The sequence below is a fragment of the Rhinoderma darwinii genome, unplaced genomic scaffold (assembly GCF_050947455.1).
Source record: "Rhinoderma darwinii isolate aRhiDar2 unplaced genomic scaffold, aRhiDar2.hap1 Scaffold_104, whole genome shotgun sequence".
Classification (NCBI taxonomy): Eukaryota; Metazoa; Chordata; class Amphibia; order Anura; family Rhinodermatidae; genus Rhinoderma; species Rhinoderma darwinii.
The window spans coordinates 607458-615109 of record NW_027461923.1 but is presented as its reverse complement, the minus strand read 5'-3'; the positions used below and the strand labels follow the sequence as shown (position 1 = coordinate 615109).

General features: G+C 43.9%; 1 long non-coding RNA gene across 1 annotated transcript in view; it reads right to left on the bottom strand.

Annotated features, from left to right (window-relative positions):
* Nucleotides 1-5945: 5945 nt before the first annotated feature.
* Nucleotides 5946-7652, bottom strand: part of LOC142698894 (uncharacterized) — a 33878-nt gene continuing 32171 nt past the window's right edge. The window contains exon 3 of the long non-coding RNA XR_012865832.1: nucleotides 5946-6109. This is a non-coding gene — a long non-coding RNA (uncharacterized LOC142698894). The remainder of the gene's footprint in view (nucleotides 6110-7652) is intronic.

Sequence of the window (7652 nt, the reverse complement as noted above, 5' to 3'; positions counted from 1 at the left end):
TCGATTGTCCCACATGGCCTTGTGATGCCGCTCCATGTGTTTACGTAGAGCGGTAGTTCCTACATTGCTGCCCTGCCCACGCCTTATTTTCTGCTTTCAGATACGGCACTGTTTTCGTCCTCCGGGAAGGTACAGAAAAATTGCCACACGGCAGAGTACCGTAAAGAGGTAGTACCACGTCCACCACCACCCGAGCTTGCCCCTTGTCTGGCAGGCTTTTTTCGAGAGCCTACACCAGTAGCATCAGTGTCGCCGTCACCGGCTCCTGAGCTGATCCTACCGCTGCAACGTTTGGCAGATTGACTTCTGCCCCTACCTCGGCTTGGCTGTTTATCACTGCCAGTGCCGCCACTACTACCCTCCTCCTCTGACGCCGTCATCACCTCGTCACCTGGTTCCCACGTCCTGTCTAAAACAACATCATCATAGCCCTCCTCATCATCCCTGCCACTTCTGTCACTGTGTTGTGAATGTGATGTGACATCATGGCGGGCTCCATGCCCCCCCCTCATTACTGCGTCTGCCACCACGGCTACCACCAACGCCCCCACTACCACAGCTATGCGTCTCGGACACCGCTTCCACCTCCACCACCACCGCAACACACTCCGTTGGCTGACTCGCGAAAAACAAATCATCATCACTATGTTGTTCAGTACCTTCCTTCGCACCCGAGGAGATGTCTCTTAGGACTCTCAGGAAAGATGGCTTCCCGCTAGGAAGGGGGAATGAAGACATAGATGATGGAATGGAAACGCTAGAAATAGCCATATTACTACTGTCACTGTGCCAAGGAACTGTAGAGCATCTGTAATCCAACTAAACCTGACTTGAAGCCAGATCATCAGAGTCTTCCTGCTGAGATGACCGCAAGCCAGCCAACCAGTCCACAATGGCCGTATTGTCTAAAGTAACCCACCCACCGGAGGAGATGGACAAGTCTGGCTTGCTGATACTGCTACTACTACCAGCAGGCACATGGCTGCTGCTACTAGTAGAACTGGGCACATGTCTTGTGCCACAAATGCTGGTACTGGGTCTGGCACCAACAGATCCAACATTTGAACTGGAAGATGACATGGCATGGGTGTTTTTTCCTCTACTCCGTCCTTTCACAACTTTTTTTTTACCAGACATTTCACTGCTGTGCTGGAGTGCAGCAAGTTTAATCAAAACCCCTACCCCTACTAGAGGAATGAGGCACTTATAAAATATGGCTGAAAATGAGTGACTGTGAATAGGTGGCAGTCAGTGTATGCTGTGACTTGTATAATAGCACCAAAGGCACCGGCTGTACTTAATTAGCACGTTGAATTAAACCCTTAGACAGAAATGAGGCCCTTTTAAATTGTTATTCGGACTGGCGAAAAATCAGTGACTCATAAGGTACCGGTCAGTCAGGGAATGCTGGGCGTTGTAGTACTACAAAGGCTGCCTGTATTGCAAGTTGGATGTTAACCCATGTAACGGGGATGAGCCCCTTCTAAAAGCTTATTCACACACTGGCTTGGCAAACGGCAATGAAAGAGAATTTCTATCAGCCACGGTGCACTCAGGGAATGCTGGTCATTGTAGTACTACAAAGGCTGCCTGTATTGCAAGTTGGATGTTAACCCATGTAACGGGGATGAGCCCCTTCTAAAAGCTTATTCACACACTGGCTTGGCAAACGGCAATGAATGAGTATTTCTATCAGCCACGGTGCACTCAGGGAATGCTGGTCATTGTAGTACTACAAAGGCTGCCTGTATTGCAAGTTGGATTGTTATGTTAACCCATGCAACGGGGATGAGCCCCTTCTAAAAGCTTATTCACACACTGGCTTGGCAAATGGCAATGAATGAGAATATCTATCAGCCACGGACGGTGCACTCAGGGAATGCTGGGCGTTGTAGTACTACAAAGGCTGCCTGTATTGCAAGTTGGATTGTTATGTTAACACATGCAACGGGGATGAGCCCCTTCTAAAAGCTTATTCACACACTGGCTTGGCAAATGGCAATGATTGAGAATTTCTATTAGCCACTGTGCACTCAGGGAATGCTGGGCATTGTAGTACTACAAAGGCTGCCTGTATTGCAAGTTGGATTGTTACGTTAACCCATGCAACGGGGATGAGCCCCTTCTAAAAGCTTATTCACACACTGGCTTGGCAAATGACAATGAATGAGAATTTCTATCAGCCACGGAAGGTGAACTCAGGGAATGCTGGGCGTTGTAGTATTACAAAGGCTGCTTGTATTGCAAGTTGTATTGTTATGTTAACCCATGCAACGGGGATGAGCCCCTTATAAAAGCTTATTCACACACTGGCTTGGCAAATGGCAATGAATGAGAATTTCTATCAGCCACTGTGCACTCAGGGAATGCTGGCAGTTGTAGTACTACAAAGGCTGCCTGTATTGCAAGTTGGATTGTTATGTTAACCAATGCAACGGGGATGTGCCCCTTCTAAAAGCTTATTCACACACTGGCTTGGCAAATGGCAATGAATAAGAATTTCTATCAGCCACGGACGGTGCACTCAGGGAATGCTGGGCGTTGTAGTACTACAAAGGCTGCCTGTATTGCAAGTTGGATTGTTATGTTAACCCATGCAACGGGGATGAGCTCTTCTAAAAGCTTATTCACACACTGGCTTGGCAAATGGCAATGAATGAGAATTTCTATCAGCCACGGTGCACTCAGGGAATGCTGGGCGTTGTAGTACTACAAAGGCTGCCTGTATTGCAAGTTGGATTGTTATGTTAACCCATGCAACGGGGATGAGCCCCTTCTAAAAGCTTATTCACACATTGGCTTGGCAAATGGCAATGAATGAGAATTTCTCTCAGCAACTGTGCACTCAGGGAATGCTGGGCGTTGTAGTACTACAAAGGCTGCCTGTATTGCAAGTTGGATTGTTATGTTAACCCATGCAACGGGGATGAGCCCCTTCTAAAAGCTTATTCACACACTGGCTTGGCAAATGGCAATGAATGAGAATTTCTATCAGCCACTGTGCACTCAGGGAATGCTGGGCGTTGTAGTACTACAGCAGCCTGCCTGGATTGCAAGTTGGATGTTAACCCATGCTACGGGGATGAGCCCCTTATAAAAGGTTATTCACACACTGGCTTGGCAAATGGAGAATTTGTATTGCAATTTGGATGTTGATTGTTGAGTAGAGTAGACTCCCGCTGTAGTGGATGAGCCCCTTCGATTGCTGGATTCCTAAAGCTTACCCTTACTGCACAGAGATGCTATCCCTACAGCTCCTGTCTCTAAAATGGCCGCTGAGCTCCGTGCATAGACTTTTATTGCAGGCTTGAGCCCGCCCCTATGCTGCCTCCCGATTGGCTGGGAGAGCCGTTTGCAAGGCATTATGGGGTAGCCTGATGTCAGGTGATATTTTGAAATCCCCCATTTTACAGCTAACATGTGGCAGGTGCCAAAATGTAGCCGGGTTCGGTCAAAACAGGTTCAGCCGAACCCGGTGAAGTTCGGATTCGCTGCGAACCGAACTTTTCACAATGTTCGGACCAAAACCGGGTTCGGTTGTCCCGGTTCGCTCATCTCTACTAGCCAGGATAAGGGAGGGGGGATTCTGTGAGCTCACTAGAGTGAGTGTGTATTCTCAAATTTTGCAGCATAAAGCAATGTGGTTGCTTTACCACATACCAATGCTGCAATTTTGGGAATTGCTCCATCTAGTGACCAGCACTGGGAAATGTTATAAATTAGAATCTAATTTATAATATTTCCTGACTCGTGAAAAAATAAAAAAAATTAGAACAATGTTTAATCATTTATACACTAACTGTTTAACTAAAAAAAAATAAAAAAAAATTCTAGCGACACATCCCCTTTAAGAAGTGCTTTAGAAACAAAAAAAATTTCGTGACACCTTCCCTTTAAAGGGGTTTTCCACGTTCTGACAACTGATGACCTATCCACTGGATAGGTCATCAGTATATGATCGGTGCGTGTCCGACACCTGGACCCCGAACCAATCCACCACTCCAGCTGCCTCCGGGCACCGGACAACACTGCCGGAAGCAGATGGCTCCGGTCAAAGAATAGAGGCCGAGCTGCAGTTCTGCCGAACGGCCGCTATGCAGTGGTCAGAGCCATCTGCTTCCGGCAGTGTTGTCCAGTGCCCGGAGGCAGCTGGACTGGCAGATCGGTGCGGGGTCTGGTGTAGTAACGATTGTTTTCCCCCATACATTACTGATGATTGCTCCTTGTGACACGCTGTATCGTCGATTGGCGCTGGTTTTAATGGTCAGTATCGGGACGTCTAAAAGGACCTTTATTTCCTCAGACACCACCATAACTAGGCATTGGAACCAACCCTTCCACCTTAGCGGGTAAAGATTAACCTTCTAAAAGGTTCACTATATACACATAAGGGCTAAAGGTGAAAACACAGAGGTGCTCGCCATATATCCAGCGTATAACTGTGTCCTCCAAATCTTAGGAGTGCATGGAGCAGGAGTTGTTCTAGATTCCTGTTTATATCCCAGACACGTTCATACCATTTTAGACAATGAATCGACATATCGCAAACTTGTGGCGAAACCAAGCACCGCATGTAAAGAATCTTTAAAAAATCTGCTAGAAGAAGGAATTGGATTAGGAGTATTAGCCAAGAAACAGACAGAATACTTACTGATAGAATTCCCTATTGTTCCCATATTCCATGGGATGCCAAAAATCCATAACGTTTCATGGTCTTGAAACTTGGGTTATCTGTGACGTAGTTGGCTAGTACCGCAGCAAACAGGCCTGCCATCAGGGTAGTACCGCTGGTACTACTGTCAGGGGCCTGGCCACAAAAGTAAAATAAAGTGGGCAGCCGCCGCTCATCAAGGTTATGATCAGCGGTAATTGGTTTGTAGAAAGGAATGGGACCCATGCAGGGGCCAGAAGCAGCAGCCAGCTCTGCAACTTGGTGAGTGACTCTGTTTTAAAGCAGTAGATTCAGTTTAATTATTTTTTATGTTGCCCCTTCTCTCCCACCTTCCCACCGGTCTCTCTCCCCTTCCCACCGGCCTCTCTCCCCTCCCCAGACCCCGGTCAAGCGTCATATCCACTCTGGCCCAACTCCCGCTTCGGCCACCTTCCGTTCTCTTAGCCTACTCCTCCGCCCGCTCACAGAGTCAATTGCACTTTGCGTCCTGCTCCCATCCCACGACTTTCCGTTGCCACCTCTCCAAATCCCCTAATAATGGGGGACCCAGATGTATTTCCTGAAATGGAATTCCACTGACTGTATGAGACCCAGACATTTCTGATGGTGGGCCTGCCTGCATACCACATATTCCGGCGATCAAGGCAATGGAATTCCATTTGAGGAAATATACCAGGTATTCCAAATGTCTACAAGAATTTATTTTAATGTCAGTGGAGTATCTGCACTCACATAATTACTTCTGCCTTGATAGTTTTATTTTATTGCAGATAGAAGACGCCCTGATGGGGTCAAAATTCTCCCTCTCCATGGACAATTTGTTTATGACATGGTGGGAGAACAACATTTTTTCAGCCAATAATCCCTTTTACGAGTGGATTGTGTGGAATGGACGCTACATCGACGATCTTTTTTGGTTTAGGGGTCGTGATGTGGCGTCTGTACCACCATTTATGGAATACAATAAAACCAATACATTTAATTTACAATGTTACAGGCTCGGCATCCATGGATGGAATTGTAATACAGAAAAGGAATCATTTTGTGAACCATCTTTGGGCACTACCATCCTTAATGCTAGGAGCTGTCCCCCAGCTCACACAATCTAGGCAATACCTACAGGGGACCTTATAAGAACTAGGGTAGCCTGCTCAAATGATAAGACATTTCACAACCAATGTATAAATATTGACCGTGGATTACATCTTACAGGATATTAACAATGGATGTTAAGAAGGGCATCAAAACAAAGGACACAAGAATCCATCTTGTTTAATAATAAATACTGAAGCACGAGAGATCAATTACCAGTTTCTTCAACGGCATAGAGCCAAAAGTTTGGAGAAATATCAAAACATTATTCAGAAAAAACGAACCCATGTTAAATCCGGATCCAGTCCTGACACAAATTGTGGGTAAAGGCAGCCCTTGGGTCACCTAGAGGATGAGATTAGTTACATGTTGTCACAAGTCTTTTCTACAGTGTCGCTAACAACAAAACTTGACTTTCCCCCCCAAAAAATATTTTTTAAAAAGTACTTACGATATTGATGCGTTTATAAAAATTTTACTAAGCATCATGTAATGTATGCCATTAAATGCAAACAATGTGATCGCGTGTATGTACGGATGTAGCCATCTTTATCTTGACTCGGATAACTTGCAGCAGCGTGATATCACACAACAAAAGTCATTAAAAAGTCATTGAAAAAACACTGCCACTGTGTATTTAAAGAGGCTCTGTCACCACATTATAAGTGCCTTATCTTCTACATAATGAGATCGGCGCTGTATTGTAGATTACATCAGTGTTTTTTAATTAGAAAAATGATCATTTTTGACGGAGTTATGACCTATATTAGCTTTATGCTAATGAGTTTCTCAATGGACAACTGGGCGTGTTTTACTATATGGCCAAGTGGACATTGTAAAGAGGAGTATATAAACTAGAGAAACAAAGAATCCAAAGTATCCAAGTATTTAGAAAAGTACAAAATCTTTATTTGAAAAACACATGAGAATCTAAAATACAATGTTTTAACTGGATCATAAATGGACGTACATTAAAAAAATTATTAGAAACAGGTAATGCATGAAAAAATATAAGTTCCAATAAAAGTAATATATAATATAGTGAAATCACTTTTAAGGAACAAACTCATATAAATGAACGTCAGTAAGAAAAAACAACAGAAGGAAAGTGACAGTAAGATGTAAGTAATAACACTTCCTATCAAAAGGACGTAGAGAGTGTCCTAGTTTCTAGTTACAACTTGAAACAGTAATCGTTCAAAACTTACCCATTATCAGTGGTGTAGTGGTATACATTACCTCTTCCCCTGAAGAAGCGATACGCGAAACGCGCGTTGGGGCACCTCCTTACTTACTGGGTCATACCACTACACCACTGATAATGGGTAAGCTTTGAACGATTACTGTTTCAAGTTGTAACTAGAAACTAGGACACTCTCTACGTCCTTTTGATAGGAAGTGTTATTACTTACATCTTACTGTCACTTTCCTTCTGTTGTTTTTTCTTACCGACGTTCATTTATATGAGTTTGTTCCTTAAAAGTGATTTCACTATATTATATATTACTTGTATTGGAACTTATATTTTTTCATGCATTACCTGTTTCTAATAATTTTTTTAATGCACGTCCATTTATGATCCAATTAAAACATTGTATTTTAGATTCTCATGTGTTGTTCAAATAAAGATTTTGTACTTTTCTAAATACTTGGATACTTTGGATTCTTTGTTTCTCTAGTTTATATAATATTGTTTGGAGTCCGTATCTCCGAAAAATTGCAGGTGGTTGAGATTTATATCCCACCTTACATTGTTGTGTCCTGTGAGACTTCTCTTGTTTAATTGTAAAGAGGAGTGTATAACGCTGACCAATCAGCGACCAATCAGCGTCATACACTTCTCTCCATTCATTTACACTGCAGATAGCGATATACTGTATCTATATCG